Raw genomic sequence first — 22,405 nt, 5'->3', positions numbered from 1 at the left:
TGGAGGGTCAGGACTTAGTTCATGTGTTTGTGCTCTAGGATGGTTCTATCGATATGAAGGTCGGGCAGGTCGTGGGGTTTTCAAATTATAGCAGCCGCGTATCGTTTTGACAATTAAGGAAATCCATGTTTTGTATCTCATTGTGTTTATTGAATTGTTATCATCAAAGGTAGAATAGATTGTTTGATGGATAAGTGTCATGGTTTTAGCAATTGGTTCAGTTTGGGAGGTCTGTCAGGGAGTCAGAACAATTCGATACCCAAGTTCGGATAGATAAGGTTGCGTCTTTGAATGGGATTATGGGTTGTTCTTCTTGAGGTTGGCAGTTTCTGTTTGGGTTTGATTGTTTTGGGAAGGTCGTTGTATATGCAAAATTTGCGGTTGAGTTCATCGGGATGTTGATATGATCTGAGTGTTAGAAAGGAACGATTTCGAGGACGAAATCTAATTTAAGTGGGGGTGAGTTGTAACATCCCGACTTCCAGATATAAGAGTTATCTTTTGTATGATTTTCCAGTCGAACTCGGCGAGTTGGTTAGCCTTAACTCAGTGTGTTGAAGAATGTTTTGGCCGTGGGATTTAATGAAGCAACTCTGCGAGTTGAGGAGCCTCAACTCGACGAGTTGACAGCTAGGAAGGAAACCCTAATTTTTAGAGTGTTTCACCCTATCTAAAGGCCATAAGTCCCTGGGCTAGCCTCCTTACAAGCCTCCTCGGTCCAGAAACCCTAAATTTGAGTATCATATTCTATAGTTGAGTATGTGAGCTTGTGGAGAGCTTTGAGTGTTGATTTTTGGTACTCTTTTGAAGGATCCTTGAAGTGAAGGTGTCTAGCTTGGTGGTAAGGCTTTAGATCCAGAACTTCCCCACTTATTGCAGTCTCTTTGAGGTATGAAGTTTGTAACTTGCTTCTTCATTGATTAAATCTCTTCTTTTGGGGTTTTATCTTGATTATTGGATTCTTTGATGGATTGTCCAAGCATTTGAGTGTTTCATGGGTTGTCATTTTAGATTTGGCCATTTTGTGGCCTCATTTGGCTTAAAGTTTCAAACTTTATGAGGATTTTGGTGTTATGCATGCATTTAGTCAATTCTCAAGTCCATTTTAAGCTTAAGAGCTTCATTTAGACATGCATGAACGTAAAGTTGGCAACTTTACGTGCTTTTCCAGCTCAAGGAAGTCAGATCAAGGTTTTGGAGTTTTCTCCTTATGGATTAAGTGCTTATTGTATTAAGTTGTTGGGTTTTGAGCAGACTCCGCGAGTTTATTGATAAGCTCGGCGAGTTGGATCAGTTTTTCCCGACTTTGTAGTTAAATGGAAAAACACGACGAGTTGAAGGAAAAACTCGGCGAGTTGGGTCAACTCGGGCCATTGACCTTGACTTTTTGACTTTTGTCTTTGACCAAGTTGTCCTAAGGGAGGTACTTTAGGTAACCTGAATTGTAATAAAGGAAATTATGGGCTTAGGATAAGACTCATATGAGGTCGGACCCAATTTGGAAAATTGGGCAACTAGTGGGCCTTTATGGATCTTTTGGTTTTGGACCTTTTGCTTAATGGAATTGGGCCTCAGTTTTGGTTCATGTTGGGTGAGGGGTAAAATGGTAGTTTTACCCCAAGTATGGATGGTGGACCTTAGAATGAAACCCAATTGCTAATTGGGTGTTACTTTGATCTGATAGATCGGAGGTGTCGTTGGGGCATCAACTTAGGATTCTTGTAGTGAACTTCAATATTCGAGGTGAGTTTTCCTCACTGTACTTTCGGGTCGAAGGCACCAAGGCTGGCCCTTTGGTTTGATAACATGATATTGTTGATATTTCGAGTATGGAATAGATATGCATGCTAGTTTTGTTATGCTGGTCTTGATGTTCTAGCCTGGTAGATCTATAAGACTACCTGTGATACTGTCTGTTTATCTGTATATGATATTATCTGTTATATGTCGACATATTGTGGGGGTTGGGTTGAGGTTGTACTGCTTTGTGTTGTAGCCAACAAACCATGCAGTATGCCAGATAGAGGGCCAGGAAGGGCATGCCAGACACATACTGAGGACTCGTTAGCATTCCGGATATGAGCTGAGGGTCGGGTAGGGCAAACCAGACTCATACCGAGGGCTCAGGGGCATTCCAGATACGAGCTGGGGACCAAGTGGTATGCCAGACTCGTATTGAGGGCTACTTATTGGTATTCCAGTCCAAGGACTGAGGGAGCAAGCAGAAATAAGTTGTGGGCCCAAGGGCAAGCCAGACTTATGTTGTGGCCTCGAGAGCAAGCCAAATATGAGTTGTGGGACTGATAGGCAAGCCAGACTTATAATGTGTGCACAAGGAGTAATCCAGTCTTTTAGCTGTGGACCCAATACATGTTGTTATTTGTATATGTTATATGTTTGGGTGTTGGTACTTTGGGGGAACTTACTAATCTTCATGTTGATAGTTTTGGTTTATGGTTTTAGGTACTTCAGTGGATCGTGTCAATGTAAAGGCGTCACCGTACACATCCTTACGTTTTGGACTTATGATATCTGGGAAACTCTGATAATGTGAATGTTTTGAAAACTATGTTGAAAGAGATTCTGATTTTTTTAAATAATGTTTTTGGAACAATGGTTTTTGTAAACACTTCTTTAGAAAACGGGTTGTTTTGAAAAGTTTAAATTTAAAGAATTTGTATGGATGTTATAACTCGTTATTCAGTACTCGTTCGGCCGACCGCCGAGTAGCGAATACTCGGATTTGGTAATTCATGTAAGAATATTTTTAGGGAAATTATATATGTCAAAATCATAAGTTAAAATTATAAGTTTATTGCAATATATAACACATTTATATACATGTGAATAAAAAAACTAAAATACACACGATGATCTCACTTCGTGAATAATTACTAAAATTATATATATATATATATATATATATATATATATATATATATATATATATATATATATATATATATATATATATATATAGTAACAGGGGTTGGAGACGGCTAGTTAGTGGTGGTGGTGACTGAGTGATCGTGGTGGTGCTGTCCAAAATATGTTATCGTCCAAATATTAAAAATAAATTAGGAGATGTGGGGTGGGTGTGATTTTTTGGTATTTTTATTTAAAAAAAATAAAGAACGCAATTAAAAGAAAATAAAAACAATTTAAAAAAATAATATTTATTGTAAATAAAAATAATAAATTTAAAGTAATAATCCAATAAAAAATTAACGCAATAAAAAAAATTAAAAATATTACTAAATGAAATTAATAATCCAATAAAGTAAGACTCACTAATAGATACATATTATATGTTGAAAATAATATTTATTAATATATAATAATACAATAAAAAAGAATTAATCCAACAAAGAAGAAATTCAAAAAAATTAATTAAGAAAATTAATAATAAAATAAAGTAATATTTATTAATATATAAATATAATATATAAAAATAATATTTATTAATATATAATAATCCAATAAAAATAATAAAATAAGAAAGAAGTTAAAAAAGTAATTAAAAGAATTAATATACAGTAGTTCAATAAAATGATTTTTTTTGTATAATTGGTGCTTATAGTTTGGTAAAAAAATAAAACTGTAGAAATGGTCATTAGGGCTAAATCCGTCATTTGCCAAAAGTTAATAGGCATGCTGTTAAATTTAACGACATAGGGACCAAAACCACCAAATAGTAGACCTGGCAAACGTATCGTATCATGTCAGGTTCGTGCCGTGTCAAGACATTAAACGGGTTGAGAGTGCTTGACCCTAACCCGACCCATTTAATTATCGTGTCGTGTCGTGTCAACCCGTTTATTTTTGTGTCGATTTCATGTCGGGTTTCGGGTTAAGGTTTAAACCTTATAAATATGATGTGTCATGTCGGTTTGAAACATTTTAAAAGTTAAAAAGTAAGAGTCATAGGGGAAAAAAATGAAAATGTGAAATGCTGGAGTTAGGAGGTGGAACGGAAAAAAAAAATTATACTCCCTCCGTCCCATATTTATTGTCCATTTGTGGCTTTTAAAGTTTTTATTTTTCTACTTTGACTTTAAATATTTTTGTTTGTGTTATAAATTACTTGATAAACTTATAACAATGAAAAGACATTTAAAGCACAATCCATTCATATATTTTGCATTAAGTGTTATATATCAAAAACAAAAATATTTAAGGTCAAATTTGAAGAATAAAGACTTCAAAAGTCAAAATTGTACAATAAATATGTGACGGAGGTAGTAGTAAACTTAGAATGCAAAATGGAAAAAGTTAGAGTTAGGAGCAAATGAGATAGGTAGTGAGAATGAGTCAAATTAAGTCACTTTGAAATTTTGAATTTTACTTTTAGTTCTTGAATTTGGGCCACTACAAATGTATAATATTGAAAATATTTAAAAAAAATATGAAATTTATATATATATATATATATATATATATATATATATATATATATATATATATAATTAAACGGGTCATCTTCGAGTTGAAAGTCTTGACCCTAACCCCACTTGTTTAATTATCGTGTCGTGTCGTGTCAACCCGTGTAAATAAACGGGTCGAAATCTCTGACCCTAACCCGCTAAATTTGTGTCAGGTTCGTGCCGGGTTGTCGTGTCGTGCCAGATTTTGTCAGGTCTACCAAATAGGGACCTTTTTTTGCTAATAAACTTTTCTTTGGACCTTATGCAAAGAAATTCACAAACCATATGGATCATTTTTGCAATTTTGTCTTTTTATTTTTATAAACTATTAACATATTTATTATTTCACATGCATGATTTAATAATGTTATCATGAAAGTTATTTGTTTGTACATAAGATGCTCATATTTATTCATGTATTGTTCTGTGGATATATTTTGGTTCCTTATGATTATCATTACTATTATGATTTGTGATGTATATTTTAGTTATTCTATTTTGTGTCTATGATTTAATAGTTAGTATTTTCCATTGCATGTTTTATTATTATTGGAATTTTTACATGTTTTATTATAATTATTATAATTGTAACTAAGTGTGAAACCCCGCTCCGCGGGGTTTGGTTATGACCATAGTTTTAGTGTTTTGTTTATCGGTATGTGCATTTTGTCAAAAAAAAAATTATTTTCTCTAAAAATTTAACAAAGTAAACTACATTACGGTCAAAATATATGTAGAGGCATATTTTAAAATAATGTTTTGTAGTGTCAATTTGATCACGGATATTATAAAATTTTATGTAGGGGCAAATTGTTAACTGTCTAAACAACAATTTTTTAACAAAAAAAATCAGAATTTATGGGCATTGTGGTAAAATACTATTAGAATCACTAAATTTTTACCAATTATTTACGTTTGTAGGGACATTTGGGTCATACTTGTTAAAATTATTATATATATATATATATATATATATATATATATATATATATATATATATATATATATATATATAACCAAAAAAATGCTAGTTGTGTCGATTTTGTCAAAAACTTCAAATTTTTATAAATTTTAACACAATAAACAACATTATCGTCGAACACTGTGGATTGTGGCAATTTTGTCAAAAACTTATAATTTTTCTAAATTTTAACATAATAAACTGCATTATGGTCAAAGTGTATGTAGGGGCATAATTAAAAACTAATTTTTTTTTTAAAACGGCAAACTAACTAATCTACTCCTAAATAACCACCTATGTCTCCACCGAGACTTGAACCCCTGACCTCTCATATGAGATAGTCACACCATACCGCTAATGTAGTGGCATTATGGTCAAACACTGCATTTATGTCAAATAATGTTAATTTTTTTATATTTTAACCAAAAAAACTGCATTATGGTCACGGATATTATATAACTTCTTGTAAGAACTATTTGTTCATTGTCGACATAATTAAAAAGTATATGCAGGGGAATTTTGGTCAAAAGCTATCGAAATTTCTCATTTTTTAACCAAAGTAAACAAAAAAATATATAAAGCATTTACCCAAAGATTTTATGTTAAACAGTAAAATGGCTTGACATAGAAATCACACTTATTGACCTTAAACATTAAAATGGTTTGATAAAGTAATCACACCTATTGACCTGATGACACCTGTGTATATTTCTTTTCCAAAGTCTCCCGGTAGATGTTATACGGTTTTGTAATCGGCTCTGCTTTCAGCTTTTCCTTACCTGGAATAATGATTAAATATAAAAAATTACTTACATGTAATATGTATATATAAACATAATAAGAAAAACCAATCTTGTGCCTGTAAGTGTATTTAGTCACTAAATTTCATCTCTTTTACTAAAAAAAGATTCTATAAGGAATGATAAATAGATACTATGCACGTCAGAGATTAATCAAATTCACTCTAATCAAATAGAATAATACAAATACATCAGAGAAACATATGTACGTCTTATAATCATATCGGGAGACATTTGAAAGTGTTTAGTTACTCCAGAAAAAAAATATTAAAAGATCGGTAATAGAAAGAGAACAAAAAAAAAACAATAGTTAAAGGATAAACTTACAATAAAGTTTTGGTTTACCCACAAAATGTAAAAAAAATCCTAATTATTTCAGTAACTTCAATCTTGATGATACCTGAAAAAGAACATGAAATGAATAAAGTATAAATTATTATTGGTAAACTATCAACAAATCAGCAAACGGCTGATGAGATCATACTTATCAGCCCTAAAATAAACAAAGATATATTACTAATTAAATGAGATTAAGGGGCTTAATTAGTTACATTTTATATTAGTTTTTGTATATAACAAAAGGATGAAAAGATTGTTTTGCTTTGGCTGATTTGAATAGTTCATCAATTAGTTTAGATAAAGTTGGATATGCATGAACAACATAGTTTATGTCCTACATGATCGAAGATTGAAGAGAATTTACTTTTACTTTTTTAATAAAAGGAAACACCTGAAAATGTGACAAAAAATAGAAATTTACCTGTAAACGTGTTCCCAAAGCGATTTTATTTGAAGGTTCATGGATGAGGTCAGCAGCATGCATTTCAAATGTCCAGACCCCAAGGGTCTTTCATCTGTACAAAAAAGAAAAATTATTTAACCATGTGGAACATAAAAAAGGGCATTTGCGTCTTTTTGGGTGGAACATACAATGCTATAAAAAAGAAAAATTATTTAACCATGTGGAACATAAAAAATGGCATTTGCGTCTTTTTGGGTGGAACATACAATGCTATTTTTTTCCAATTGACATCAGGTTCAATCTTAGTCTCGGTTTAATTCATGACCAATGCATGGAAAACACAGTAGAAAGTGATGCGAGAAAAAAAAACCTTGGCAATTCCTTCATCCTCATTTTCTGCAAGGGCTTTCGTGTTGTCTTTGAAGCTAGAAGCCTAGAACTGCATATAATCACACCTCTATTAGTCTAACCATATTGATTTCAACATATGTAAAACATGCAGTCGGGATGCTCAGATGATTTAGAACATGATATGTTCCAGAAACATGGTCAACAATTGTATTAACCAAAAATAGTTATTGTATTAAAGGAAAATAACAATGTCCTTGTATTTTATGAGTTGGAAGTAAAGGATACGTAAAATACCGTCAACACTTGTTGCATGAGCAAGCAACATCTTTCCATTAGCATCACTAATGCAACACAACTGAGGGACCTTAAAACTGAATTTTTTTTTTATCATTTTATGTTAAGTAAAGAAACTTAAAAAATCTAATTCAAATTTTGATGTTAATTTTAAGTTAATATCGGTTATCCCGTTTACATTCACCTATAAAAGTCCAAAAAAAAAATTTCCTTTAAACCGTAATAATCATCCTTGAAGATGTATTCATAAGTTCACTTACACTCCCAAGACCAAGCGCTTTTGTGAATGGAGCTCTTCTATTTGCAATAAGAGCAACATCTAGCAGTAACAAATATAAATTAACAAAGGTAAAATATATTAGAAAACACATGAGATATAAAAAAGATACAATTATAAATATTAATCTGAAATTTGTTTATATAGTTTTGGATGATGATACCCACCTCCAATATATCTTTTGGGTACTTTGGCTAGGATTTATAAGAACCCTTTGAGCTATACCAACACTTTTGAGAAGTAATATGCAAAATTTACCCTAAAATACTACAAATCTGAAAAAAAATATTTCAGTCAAAGAAAAGAATGAAATATACCTGCTTCTTCAATCCCTCCAATCTTCCCCTGTTTAAAAAAAATCAAAAGGTTCAAACCCTCCTAACTTTTCAAGAAACCCTCATTTCTGTAGTATAAATTGAGTCTTTACCGAAATAACGTTATGAAGCCCTAATGGCAGACACCTTAACAGTATCAGCATCTAGACATGCCGTGATGTATGTAGATATGAATACCAACAAATTTTTATGTATCTATATACGGAACAGTGACCAAACGCAGAAAAGAACTTGGAACAAATGGAGAATCATTTTTCACTTTTCATGTAGCGAAAGTGGTATCAGAAGTCACCAGGAGCCGATCATGTAACGACATCAGCCCTAGCCTCTTTTCTAAAGTCATGTCAGCACCCAAAAACCACCTTGAACCTGACCCATCTAAAGTTGGAAATCAGAAATAAAAAAATTAGTTTCACTTACACTTTTCTCCGGTAGCCTATGACTACAAATTTGTGAAGTAATCATCCAATCCCCTCTTTTTGGAGTGGGAACCAACTGAGTAACATGATAAAAACATGAACCCATACCTACATCAACACCAATAAATGAAGCAAAAATCAACATTACTAATATAATTTAAAGCTAACACACTCAAAAATCCAGTTATGATTGTAACCATGACACGAAAATAATATCATAATCACCATTACATGTTAGATAACTCAAATCTAAATCCAATTTCATACAAAATTGGGCCCTAAATTGGAAAAAAAATTACTGTTTAATATATAATTAAGCATAGATCATTAAAATGGAAATCAAAAATTGAGCCCTGAAATCAAAAAATTAAGCCATGAATAAAAATCGAATTCCATACGAAATTAAGCCCTGAAATCGAAAAAATTACATAATTTGAAGATGTTCTTACATGATTCAAAGTATTGTTATCTTCTCCCTACACATGATCTTTCTTAAATTGGAATTCGAGGGTGGAATGAAAACTTAATCACCAAAAGCAACCTCTAGGCCACCACAACTCCTTCGTCTGTCCTCGCAAACAACTCCAATCCATGAGTTTGTGGTATCGTCCTTATGAAAATCAGAATATAACAAAAATTGAAAAGCACCAATCATTTTTAGCTTGGAACATAGAGACATATTTGACCAACAAAATAGTCTTTCACCCGTGTCGCAGTTGATCTTCCCTATGGAATCCTCCAATCCTTTGTTCATAAGCGAATTATGTGGAACGAATATGGATTTGCTCCATCTCGTCCAAATCAGTGGTGTAGAAGCGAGGTATGGGCAAAGGCCCTATTTATATGCTCAAAAGAGCCGAGTACATAATTGAATTGCAATGGTTTGATTGCAATATGAAAAACATATTTACATTATAGCCCCCTAGACTATTGAGGGACTTACATACTTTATGTTACATCAAATAATACACCTAATAATTATTCTATTATTCTACCGACACTTTTATTTAATTATATAAACATAGATAATAATAACAATCCCTTCCACATTGAAAAGGACACATGTCTTCAAAAATAATGGCTTTTTATGTCATTGCTTGCGTCATTCCTCCCGCCACCGAAAGGACGGAAAAATCTTGAATGATGTGTGCTTTGATTATTGCTGACGTTAGTTTTTCATGAACGGTGTTTCTTCCATAATTGAGTAGGAATGTTTTAAGTTGTTTCTCTATGATGGCTTCCATTCTCTTGTTAATGTGTCTGGTATATGATTGTTGGCACTTTTGATATACTTGAGGTATGGGTGAAATTGATGTAATTGTAATTGCCAACGAATCAATCGTCCTCGACAATAATCTTCTTGTAACTTATACCTCCAAAAGCCAAGTAGATACTTGGAATCTGTGCTTAATTCGAATCTGGTTTGAAGTAGTTCGACTTTTCATTTTTTCAATGTTCTGAGACATGCTAGTGTTTCTCGTTCATGTGTGCTGTAATTTTGCTCCGTTTGGGAAAATGTTCCCGATATATACTTACATAGTTTTTGCTCATATTTATCTGTTTTTAATACTTCAGATGATACATCTGTATCAGTGTATGCTTTTGGTGATATTTTCATATCATTGTATACTTTATCATTGTTTACTTCGGATGGTATTTTCATACCAGTGTACGCTTTATCATTGTATACTTTTGATGAGTTAGATATGAGGTTTCCCTCACTATCTAATCCCAATAATACCTTTCCATGTATAATTGCTTTTAGACATCCTGCCCAAGTGTCTTGTGATGCATCTGTCTCCACAATTAGAAAATCGTCGATTTTGCATTATATAAAGTAGGAAGAACTTGAATTTTTTGTTTTATATTTTGTACCAAAATAGTATCTGTATTGGTCCAAGACCAAGGTATTTTTTCTGATATTTTCTTTTGTAAAACTTTTCTTTCTTTTGCTAAATTTTTCAAAAATCCTTGTTCTGCAATATAATTTAAACAACCAAGAAATCGTTGTATTTGTTTTCTATTTTCAAGTTTATCAGGAAACATATTTAATTTTTCTCGTATATTGTCTGTTAATCATAATTGATCATTTTCTCCAATTTTTAAACCGAGATATTCAACTGTAGATTGAAAAAGTTTTGATTTTTTTTTGATAAAACTAAACCCTTTTCTTTAATTCTTAGTAAAACCTTGATGACTGCATCAATGTGTGTTTGTTCATTTCCTTTTATAAAAACAATTATATCATCAATATATGCTAGACAAATATGATCTAAACCATTTAGAGTTTCATCCATGAATCGCTCATATATTGCTGGTGCCTGTTTTAAGCCGAATGGAAGGACATTCCATTCTTAATGCTTCTGAGGAGGACATGAAAAAGCGGTTAGTGGTTTTGTATTTTCATGTAAGCGTAATTGCCAATATCCGGATTTTGCATCAAATGTACTAAAATGTGTATTTCCTTTTATTTTTTCTAAAATATATTCTTTTCGTGGTAATTTATATGAATCTCCTATAGTAGCATCATTCATCTTTTTATAATTAATTACCATTCTTCGTTGGCCTCGTTTTATTTCATTATTATTTTCTACATAGAATGCAGGTGCCGAATGAGGACTCGTGCTAGGTCAAATGATTCCTTTTTCTAATAGTTCAGTGCATTTCTGTTTGAATTCAGAAACATCTTTTATACTATATGGAATTTTATTTGGAACATTAACTTCATCCTTAGGGTTTTTTAATAATATTATTATTTCTTGATTATTTCTATTTTTTAAATGATCTAGCGGGTTTTCGCTACATACTTCTTCGAGTTGTTTTTCAGCAATTTCTTTAGCAAATGTTAGTAATATGCGTAGTTGAAAACCAACTTCTTGTTTGATTATTTTAATAAGATCATAATGTTTGATAATTTCGGTTTTTATAATACCTTTTGTCGGATGATTGAGACTTATATGATCATTTGTTTGTATAAATGGTTGATATAATTTAAGGAAATTATTTCCTATTACTAAATCTATTCCTGAATCATGTTGATATATAGTTGGAGTTTTAAATGGTGTCTTTTCAATTACTATATCTATATCTCTTCCTACGAACCAAATTTTGTGAATTGATTTATCAGCAATTGTAATTTTTAATGGTTTTTCTAATTTTTCCCAATTTTTAATATCTTTCTTCTTCCAAAACATAAAGTAGCTCCTGTATCTATATACGAAACTAGTTCTTTATCTTGTATTTTGGTTGTAATAAAGGTACTGTTTGGGTTAATATTTGTTTTTCTTTCACTCATTATGGTTAGTTTATAAATTTCTATTAATTAATGTTTTTTCTTGCAAAGTTTTCATATTAACAAGTTGTGTTTGTTAGTATAGTTGAAACATTGTGTATTGTTTCTAAATTACGATTTTGTGATTTTTTATATTTCTTAATTCCTTCTTTTAATCGAGATATCTTTTTTAGTTGTTTATTATATTCTTCCTTCTCTGGTTGTAATTTTAACAAATAGTTTTCTTCATATAATAAAACATTTTCTAAATGTTGAATGGTATTAGAGATATTAGAATTTATTTTCCAATGGTTTTTTAATATATTAGTCCAAAATGTGTTATCTTTTGAAGAATTAATTTGTACCTTTGAACTCATTTTAACAAATTATTAAAGCGTCCGAAAGAAAATTAATTGAATTGTTAATATTTTTTATTACTATTTTCAAATGATTAATTTCAATTTTTAATCTTCCAATTTTAACTAATTGATATGCAGTATAATTTTTGCTTTTAGAAATTAGTCCGTGTACTTCAGATTCTTTTTCTTTTAAATGTTTTGTGGAATTTTCTAAATCTTTCCATAATTTTTTAAGTAGATCAACTTTATATTTATTATCGTAAATACAATATACTTGGGTTTTATTACTCATAATTTTTATTTTACCATGTGAAGGGTCGTTTGATAGTAAGTGGTTTTTCTTTAAGTAGTGGTTTTTCATTAAGTGGTTCTTCTTTAATAGTTTTTATTTTTAAATATTTTTCAAGTAATATCTTCTGTTGAGTTAAACTTTGTAATAGTTCAGGAATTTGTTTTAATACAAGTAAACTTTCTACTTCTATAATATTATTTAATTTTTGACTAATTATATTTAATTTATCTCCTATTGATTTATCTTCTTCAGAATTAAGACCAATATTATATACTGTTCCTTGTGGTAAATTTTGCGGTATTTCTATAATCATTTCTTTATCTGGTATACATGGTTTTGTATTTTGATATGATCCTTCAAGTGTTTTAAAATATTTTAGGGAATTACTAGATGATTCTGTCATATTCTTAAACTTAATGATCTAATCATTTCTTTAATATCTTCTAGTTTTCATCGTTGTTTTCATTAGATGTTGTAGGTTGACATTCCGAGATAGAAGATCTACCCATTATAGTTGAAAATGGAGGTTTTATAATTGGACTTCTTTTTATTAACGGAGTAGTTATTATTGGTTGAAAATTAGTTTCATTGAATATTCTATTATTAGTCATATTTGGTGATTCAAGTGATAATAAAGGAGTAGATAATTTATCTATATAAATTCTATCTTCTGTTTTAAACGTAATACTATGATGAGAATTTGTTAATGCATAATTTATTTGATATGTAATAGTAAACGGATGATTACCTTTTATCATAAAATTTTGTCTTAATAATTTATATCGTACAGTAATACTATTACTTATATTTTTATCTTTAAGACTTAATCCTAGTTGAATATTAATATCAAATTTTATTTTTCCTTCGATTAAATTACATTTTCCTTTTGCAATAATACTTTCTTGGTTATTAATTATACGATCATCTCTGATTTCTAATTCTATTGGTGTATCTAAATCGCTAAAAGTACTTTTTTTAAAATTACTTGAATAGTTGATATATGAATATAAGCAATTTTTATTCTATCTGCTTCTTTAATATTAGATAATCTATTTCTAATTTGTTGTTTATTTATTATGGGTATAATAATATTACCTTGAGTTGATTCTATAGGTATTGCTTATTCTCCTATAATTTTTCCATAATATATAATATTTTTTCTAGAAAAGAAATTTTTTAATGAGTTATTTTTAAAATTATGTTTTTCTGATAGTGTAAAATTTGATTTTTTATAGCATCTTTATTAATGTTATTTTTGTTAATTAAAGCATCAAAAATATATCCAGATTCATTTTCTTCGTTATTAATAATGATTGGCGAATTTTATATTTCTTGAGACATATTTATAATGATATTAAAACCTTCTTACGACAATTATTTCAATTGTTGGTGAGTTGATTTTTAATAGCGATGATTTTTGAATATGAGTAATTATGTAAAATGATGAATATTCATTATCATGTTTATGATACTGCATATACATATATTCTTATTAACGAAAGATTCAATATTCAAAATAATAAGAACGTTACTTAGCTCTGATACCAAAATTAACGACATGACGGAATTAGTAAAAAGATTATGATAGAATTATACCTGAATGATGCGTCGGGATGGATTGATGATGGATTGTATGCATGATTATATGGATATGTTTGGATAGGGCTTTGCTATTCAGAAATAGACAAACTATTTCAACACAAGAAGATTGAGATCAACTCAAGTCTTAAAACACTCAAAACTTAGCTTGTTTATTCCATATGGGCAAAGGCCATATTTATAGGCTCAAAGGAGCCGAGTACATAATTGAATTGCAATCGTTTGATTGCCCATATGGAATAAACAAGCTAAGTTTTGAGTGTTTTAAGACTTGAGTTGATCTCAATCTTCTTCCGTTGAAATAGTTTGTCTATTTCTGAATAGCAGAGCCCTATCCAAACATATCCATATAATCATTCATACAATCCATCATCAATTCATCCCGACGCATCATTCAGGTATAATTCTATCCTAATCTTTTAACTAATTCCGCCATGTCGTTAATTTTGGTATCAGAGCTAAGTAACGTTCTTCTTATTATTATTTTAAATATTCAATCTTTCGTTAATAAGAATATATGTATATGCAGTATCATAAACATGATAATGAATATTCATCATTTTACATAATTACTCATATTCAAAAATCATCGCTATTAAAAATCAACTCACCAACAATTGAAATAATTATCGTAAGAAGGTTTTAATATCATTATAAATATGTCTCAAGAAATAGAAAATTCGCCAATCATTATTAATAACGAAGAAAATGAATCTGGATATATTTTTGATGCTTTAATTAACAAAAATAACATTAATAAAGATGCTATAAAAAAATCAAATTTTACACTATCAGAAAAACATAATTTTAAAAATAACTCATTAAAAAAATTTCTTTTCTAGAAAAAATATTATATATTATGGAAAAATTATAGGAGAAGAAGCAATACCTATAGAATCAACTCAAGGAAATATTATTATACCCATAATAAATAAACAACAAATTAGAAATAGATTATCTAATATTAAAGAAGCAGATAGAATAAAAATTGTTTATATTCATATATCAACTATTCAAGTAATTTTAAAAAAAGTACTTTTAGCGATTTAGATACACCAATAGAATTAGAAATCAGAGATGATCGTATAATTAATAACCAAGAAAGTATTATTGCAAAAGGAAAAGGTAATTTAATCGAAGGAAAAATAAAATTTGATATTAATATTCAAACTAGGATTAAGTCTTAAAAATAAAAATCTAAGTAATAGTATTACTGTACGATATAAATTATTAAGACAAAATTTTATGACAAAAGGTAATCATCCGTTTACTATTACATATCAAATAAATTATGCATTAACAAATTCTCATCATAGTATTACGTTTAAAACAGAAGATAGAATTTATATAGATAAATTATTTACTCCTTTATTATCACTTGAATCACCAAATATGACTAATAATAGAATATTCAATGAAACTAATTTTCAACCAATAATAACTACTCCGTTAATAAAAAGAAGTCCAATTATAGAACCTCCATTTTCAACTATAATGGGTAGATCTTCTATCTCGGAATGTCAACCTACAACATCTAATGAAAACAACGATGAAAAATTAGAAGATATTAAAGAAATGATTAGATCATTAAGTTTAAGAATATGACAGAATCATCTAGTAATTCCCTAAAATATTTTAAAACACTAGAAGGATCATATCAAAATACAAAACCATGTATAGCAGATAAAGAAATGATTATAGAAATACCGCAAAATTTACCACAAGGAACAGTATATAATATTGGTCTTAATTCTGAAGAAGATAAATCAATAGGAGATAAATTAAATATAATTAGTCAAAAATTAAATAATATTATAAAAGTAGAAAGTTTACTTGTATTAAAACAAATTCCGGAACTATTACAAAGTTTAACTCAACAGAAGATATTACTTGAAAAATATTTAAAAATAAAAACTATTAAAGAAGAACCACTTAATGAAAAACCACTACTTAAAGAAAAACCACTTACTATCAAACGACCCTTCACATGGTAAAATAAAAATTATGAGTAATAAAACCCAAGTATATTGTATTTACGATAATAAATATAAAGTTGATCTACTTAAAAAATTATGGAAAGATTTAGAAAATTCCACAAAACATTTAAAAGAAAAAGAATCTGAAGTACACGGACTAATTTCTAAAAGCAAAAATTATACTGCATATCAATTAGTTAAAATTGGAAGATTAAAAATTGAAATTAATCATTTGAAAATAGTAATAAAAAATATTAACAATTCAATTAATTTTCTTTCAGACGCTTTAATAATTTGTTAAAATGAATTCAAAGGTACAAATTAATTCTTCAAAAGATAACACACTTTGGACTAATATATTAAAAAACCATTGGAAAATAAATTCTAATATCTCTAATACCATTCAACATTTAGAAAATGTTTTATTATATGAAGAAAACTATTTGTTAAAATTACAACCAGAGAAGGAAGAATATAATAAACAACTAAAAAAGATATCTCGATTAAAAGAAGGAATTAAGAAATATAAAAAATCACAAAATCGTAATTTAGAAACAATACACAATGTTTCAACTATACTAACAAACACAACTTGTTAATATGAAAACTTTGCAAGAAAAAACATTAATTAATAGAAATTTATAAACTAACCCTAATGAGTAAAAGAAAAACAAATATTAACCCAAACAGTACCTTTATTACAACCAAAATACAAGATAAAGAACTAGTTTCGTATATAGATACAGGAGCTACTTTATGTTTTGGAAGAAGAAAGATATTAAAAATTGGGAAAAATTAGAAAAACCATTAAAAATTACAATTGCTGATAAATCGATTCACAAAATTTGGTTCGTAGGAAGAGATATAGATATAGTAATTGAAAAGGCACCATTTAAAACTCCAACTATATATCAACATGATTCAGGAATAGATTTAGTAATAGGAAATAATTTCCTTAAATTATATCAACCATTTATACAAACAAATGATCATATAAGTCTCAATCATCCGACAAAAGGTATTATAAAAACTGAAATTACCAAACATTCTGATCTTATTAAAATAATCAAACAAGAAGTTGGTTTTCAACTACGCATATTACTAACATTTGCTAAAGAAATTGCTGAAAAACAACTCGAAGAAGTATGTAGCGAAAACCCGCTAGATCATTTAAAAAATAGAAATAATCAAGAAATAATAATATTATTAAAAAACCCTAATGATGAAGTTAATGTTCCAAATAAAATTCCATATAGTATAAAAGATGTTTCTGAATTCAAACAGAAATGCACTGAACTATTAGAAAAAGGAATCATTCGACCTAGCACGAGTCCTCATTCTGCACCTGCATTCTATGTAGAAAATAATAATGAAATAAAACGAGGCAAACGAAGAATGGTAATTAATTATAAAAAGATGAATGATGCTACTATAGGAGATTCATATAAATTACCACGAAAAGAATATATTTTAGAAAAAATAAAAGGAAATACACATTTTAGTACATTTGATGCAAAATTCGGATATTGGCAATTACGCTTACATGAAAATACACAACCACTAACCGCTTTTTCATGTCCTCCTCAGAAGCATTATGAATGGAATGTCCTTCCATTCGGCTTAAAACAGGCACCAGCAATATATCAGCGATTCATGGATGAAACTCTAAATGGTTTAGATCATATTTGTCTTGCATATATTGATGATATAATTGTTTTTACAAAAGGAAATGAACAAACACACATTGATGCAATCATCAAGGTTTTACAAAGAATTAAAGAAAAGGGTTTAGTTTTATCAAAAAAGAAATCAAAACTTTTTCAATCTACAGTTGAATATCTCGGTTTAAAAATTGGAGAAAATTGTCAATTATCATTAACAGACAATATACGAGAAAAATTAAATATGTTTCCTGATAAACTTGAAAATAGAAAACAAATACAACAATTTCTTGGTTGTTTAAATTATATTGCAGAACAAGGATTTTTGAAAAATTTAGCAAAAGAAAGAAAAGTTTTACAAAAGAAAATATCAGAAAAAATACCTTGGTCTTGGACCAATACAGATACTATTTTGGTACAAAATATAAAACAAAAAATTCAAGTTCTTCCTACTTTATATAATGCAAAATCGACGATTTTCTAATTGTAGAGACAGATGCATCACAAGACACTTGGGGAGGATGCCTAAAAGCAATTATACATGGAAAGGTATTATTGGGATTAGATAGTGAGGGAAACCTCATATCTAACTCATCAAAAGTATACAATGATAAAGCATACACTGGTATGAAAATACCATCCGAAGTAAACAATGGTAAAGTATACAGTGATATGAAAATATCACCAAAAGCATACACTGATACAGATGTATCATCTGAAGTATTAAAACAGATAAATATGAGCAAAAACTATGCAAGTATATATCAGGAACATTTTCCCAAACGGAGCAAAATTACAGCACACATGAACGAGAAACACTAGCATGTCTCAGAACATTGAAAAAATGAAAAGTCGAACTACTTCAAACCATATTCGAATTACGCACAGATTCCAAGTATCTACTTGGCTTTTGGAGGTATAAGTTACAAGAAGATTATTGTCGAGGACGATTGATTCGTTGGCAATTACAATTACATCAATTTCACCCATACCTCAAGTATATCAAAAGTGCCAACAATCATATAGCAGACACATTAACAAGAGAATGGAAGCCATCATAGAGAAACAACTAAAAACATTCCTACTCAATTATGGAAGAAACACCGTTCATGAAAAACTAACGTCAGCAATAATCAAAGCACACATCATTCAAGATTTTTCTGTCCTTTCGGTGGCGGGAGGAATGACGCAAGCAATGACATAAAAAACCATTATTTTTGAAGACATGTGTCCTTTTCAATGTGGAAGGGATTGTTATTATTATCTATGTTTATATAATTAAATAAAAGTGTCGGTAGAATAATAGAATAATTATTAGGTGTATTATTTGATGTAACATAAAGTATGTAAGTCCCTCAATAGTCTAGGGGGCTATAATGTAAATATGTTTGTCATATTGCAATCAAACCATTGCAATTCAATTATGTACTCGGCTCCTTTGAGCCTATAAATAGGGCCTTTGCCCATATGGAATAAACAAGCTAAGTTTTGAGTGTTTTAAGACTTGAGTTGATCTCAATCTTCTTCTGTTGAAATAGTTTGTCTATTTCTGAATAGCAGAGCCCTATCCAAACATATCCATATAATCATTCATACAATCCATCATCAATCCATCCCGACGCATCATTCAGGTATAATTCTATCCTAATTAGGATGACAAATTTGGTCAACCCACCATAAAAGGAGGCTCACGCTCAACCCAAGGCGAAATAGCCTTTCTCTCTTAGGCACAATTCTTGCCAATCAAAAGGACTGCCTAGCTGGCTCAATCCAAAGCGAAATCGCCTTTCTCTCCTAGGCATAATTCTTGCCAGCGTCTCTCACACTTAGGGTGGAGGGATTAGCTCGCTATAAATGCTCGTCTCCAGCTCGTCATGGACTCGCTACACCACCCTCTCACCTTCAGTAGAGGAGTCGCCAAAGATGGGTCGCTACACCCTTAGCTAGCGAGACGAGAGAGAAAGCAAGAGAAGGCTGTGATTGATTGTAGGTGGTTAGGCTTTTGTTCAAAAATCGAAGAATCTTAAATCAAAATAATAAAAAAGATGATTTACCTGTAGGTTGCTTTTGAGTCTTCACTCCCGAAGTCCCACCCCCAGATTATGTTGATTTCTCTTCTCAAATGGATTTCTTCATTTCACTGTTAAAGAAAAAATGTTACCTGGGTATATATGGATGCATTTTTATTTATTTTGAATTAAATGAAAAATAATGGGAAGTATTAATGTTTCGAATACATTTGAAATATTTTTTAAATTTATCGGTATTGTATTTAAGTGTGTGTGTTTAAAAAAAACATAATTGATGTAATATAAAATGTTCTTATATTAAAAAAAATAATAATTTATGTAAATTTGAAAAAGAGAAAAGAAAAAAAATAAAGAAGTGTTAGGGGTGTTACCAATTCCAATGAAATGCTAAGAAAAATGTGCTAGCGAGATGGCAGGCAAAAAACGACATGACAGTCAAAAAAATAATATGGTAAAGTGCTATGAGTGTTATCACACCCTCCAGCTTTAGTGATGGAATTGCCGGCTTGTTATGGCGTGATGGCAGCGACACATGGGTAGTGGCTAGAAGTTTTTCTAGCCAAAAAAAAAACGAAAAAGTATAAACAATTTTTCCTTTTTGTGTAAAATGTAATTACTGTTTTTGAAAATTCTAATTTTTGTCGCTTAGGTTAGCGCAAAGTATTTCATGATGTCGGTGAAAATATTTATGCGATTTTTAAGGCTCTATGATTGTTTATGGAGCATTTACTATCATCAATTTTAAGTTTAAAATCAAAAGATTTAGTTTATAAAAACTTAAAAAACCTTTAAAACTGGTTTTAGAATTTTTCATCGTAAATAGTTTTAGTGAAAATTTTAGAATTATAGTAAAATCCGTTGACATATATTTTTATCTATACAATATATTTGCTCAATAAATTATTTTTGTAAAATCAAGATTTTACATATATTAACAAAGGACATAAATTTAAATATTATCATTAGAGTTGAAACACCTTCTAGGTACATTTGGGGTATGTTCAAACCTAAGTATAGGCTTTGTAAAATCAAGATTTTACAGATATTAACAAAGCACTTAAATTTAAATATTGTCATCCTAGAGTTGAAACAACTTGTAGGTACATTTTGGGTATGTTCAAACCTAAGTATATGTCACTCGTATTTCTGGATCCTATTCATTACTACCCCAAAAATCCACTTGTTCTAGTATAGGTCTTAGCCTTCTTGAATTTTTTTGATACCAAACAGATAAGTGATCATTTTCAAAAGGATTTTAGTACCAAAAATACTAAAATTGAACTTTAATCCCTTTGGCCATTAAATTTGTAAACAAATTGTCTTACCAATCACTCCTTTTGAAGAATACGTTCAAGGGGTCTAACTTTACTTATTCAGATTGTAACTTGAGGATTGTCCTCGAAAATAAAAGATGTTACAAAATCATTGAAAGTACATTTCCTGATGCACCTCCTTAAAAGGCCTTGCTAGTTTTTTAAAGGTATGGACAAGGAAGTTCAAAAACCATAACAAGGTTTTATACCTCATACTTTACGACTTAGCTCCATACCTTTAGAAGGATCTAGAGAACAATATATTTTTGACATACTTACCAAGCTAAATAACATGTTTCAATAACAAGAAAAGTTAAAATTGTATGACAACCAAATCGTTCGAAACATGGAAGACAAAGGAAGGTCAACTGCATACACTTATGTTTTCGTAAAGAGGAGCTACACATTGACCAACTTGATAAGCTAGGGTCTATTGTAAGCTGATTGACAATCATGCTAATTTTGAATAGTTTGCTCAGATAAAATGACCAATTCATTCTAAACTGTAATACAAATGTATAAGAGAAATCCATCTTGGAAGTCAAATGACAAGAAGGGAGGCAAAGGCAAAAAGATTCCCAAAGGGACTTTACTCAATAAAAAAATAAGGGACAATATGCAAAAGATGTTGATTGCTTCTAATATGATATGGAATGGAATTAGAAGAAGAAATGTGTAAACTACCTTACGGAGGTGACATAAGGCAAGACTGGTGAAACCAGGAAGCCAAGTATAATTGTATGATATATTTTTTTTAGTTTTCAAAATTCTTCGGGATAAGATACTAAAAATTGTTGTTATATGCAGGGATTGTAACACTTTTTTTTCATGACATGTATTATTATGTAGGAATAGGTAGGGATTAGTGACATAAAGTCATAGATTACTCTTAGATGATTTTGTGGCTATAAAGATCGTCAAAATGGGAAAGTTATGGCTGTTTCAATTTGAAATAAAAGTACGTTACTATTTTGAGAGAGTCAACAAAAGTCAAATCATGGACACGGTGCGGCCGTGAAGGTGACGTATTGCGGCAAGTGGCAAGTTAGTAGAGTTACGTGTCAAAAGGGAAGTACACGTGGAAGGTTCTCGATAAAACAACCAACTGCAGCGCAGCCAGAAAGGTGTTGCGGCGCGGTTTTGAGGAAGTATATATATGCCATGTTCGTGTAATTTGGATATTTTCCGCACACATGATCGAGAGAGAGGCTCTGGAGGTGTTTCTGGAGGCTTATTATCGTAGAGTTGTACTAGCGTACGAGGGTACATGGGTTTAGTTATGAGACGAGTTGAGGTATTTT

The 22,405-nt window shown here is 30.1% G+C and overlaps 1 long non-coding RNA gene across 8 annotated transcripts in view; it reads right to left on the bottom strand.

Moving 5' to 3' along the window:
• The window catches only part of LOC145116414 (uncharacterized), a 35,244-nt gene extending 25,851 nt beyond the window's left edge, over positions 1-9,393 (bottom strand). Inside the window, exons 1-9 of one of the 8 annotated variants that reach the window (XR_013712066.1) lie at positions 9,053-9,393; positions 8,277-8,711; positions 8,167-8,194; positions 8,017-8,079; positions 7,833-7,891; positions 7,298-7,366; positions 6,946-7,039; positions 6,513-6,585; positions 5,931-6,164 (exon numbers count right to left, since the gene is read on the bottom strand). This is a non-coding gene — a long non-coding RNA (uncharacterized LOC145116414). Of the gene's footprint in view, positions 1-5,930; positions 6,165-6,512; positions 6,586-6,945; positions 7,040-7,297; positions 7,367-7,832; positions 7,892-8,016; positions 8,712-9,052 lie in introns of those variants that run through there. The other 7 variants (XR_013712065.1, XR_013712061.1, XR_013712063.1 and 4 more) reach the window with 7 other exon arrangements.
• Between the last annotated feature and the right edge of the window lie 13,012 nt (positions 9,394-22,405).

Source organism: Lactuca virosa, chromosome 5, assembly GCF_052849685.1.
Source record: "Lactuca virosa cultivar CGN04683 chromosome 5, Lactuca_virosa_CGN04683_v6, whole genome shotgun sequence".
Lineage (NCBI taxonomy): Eukaryota > Viridiplantae > Streptophyta > Magnoliopsida > Asterales > Asteraceae > Lactuca > Lactuca virosa.
This window is presented reverse-complemented; position numbering and strand designations above follow the sequence as displayed.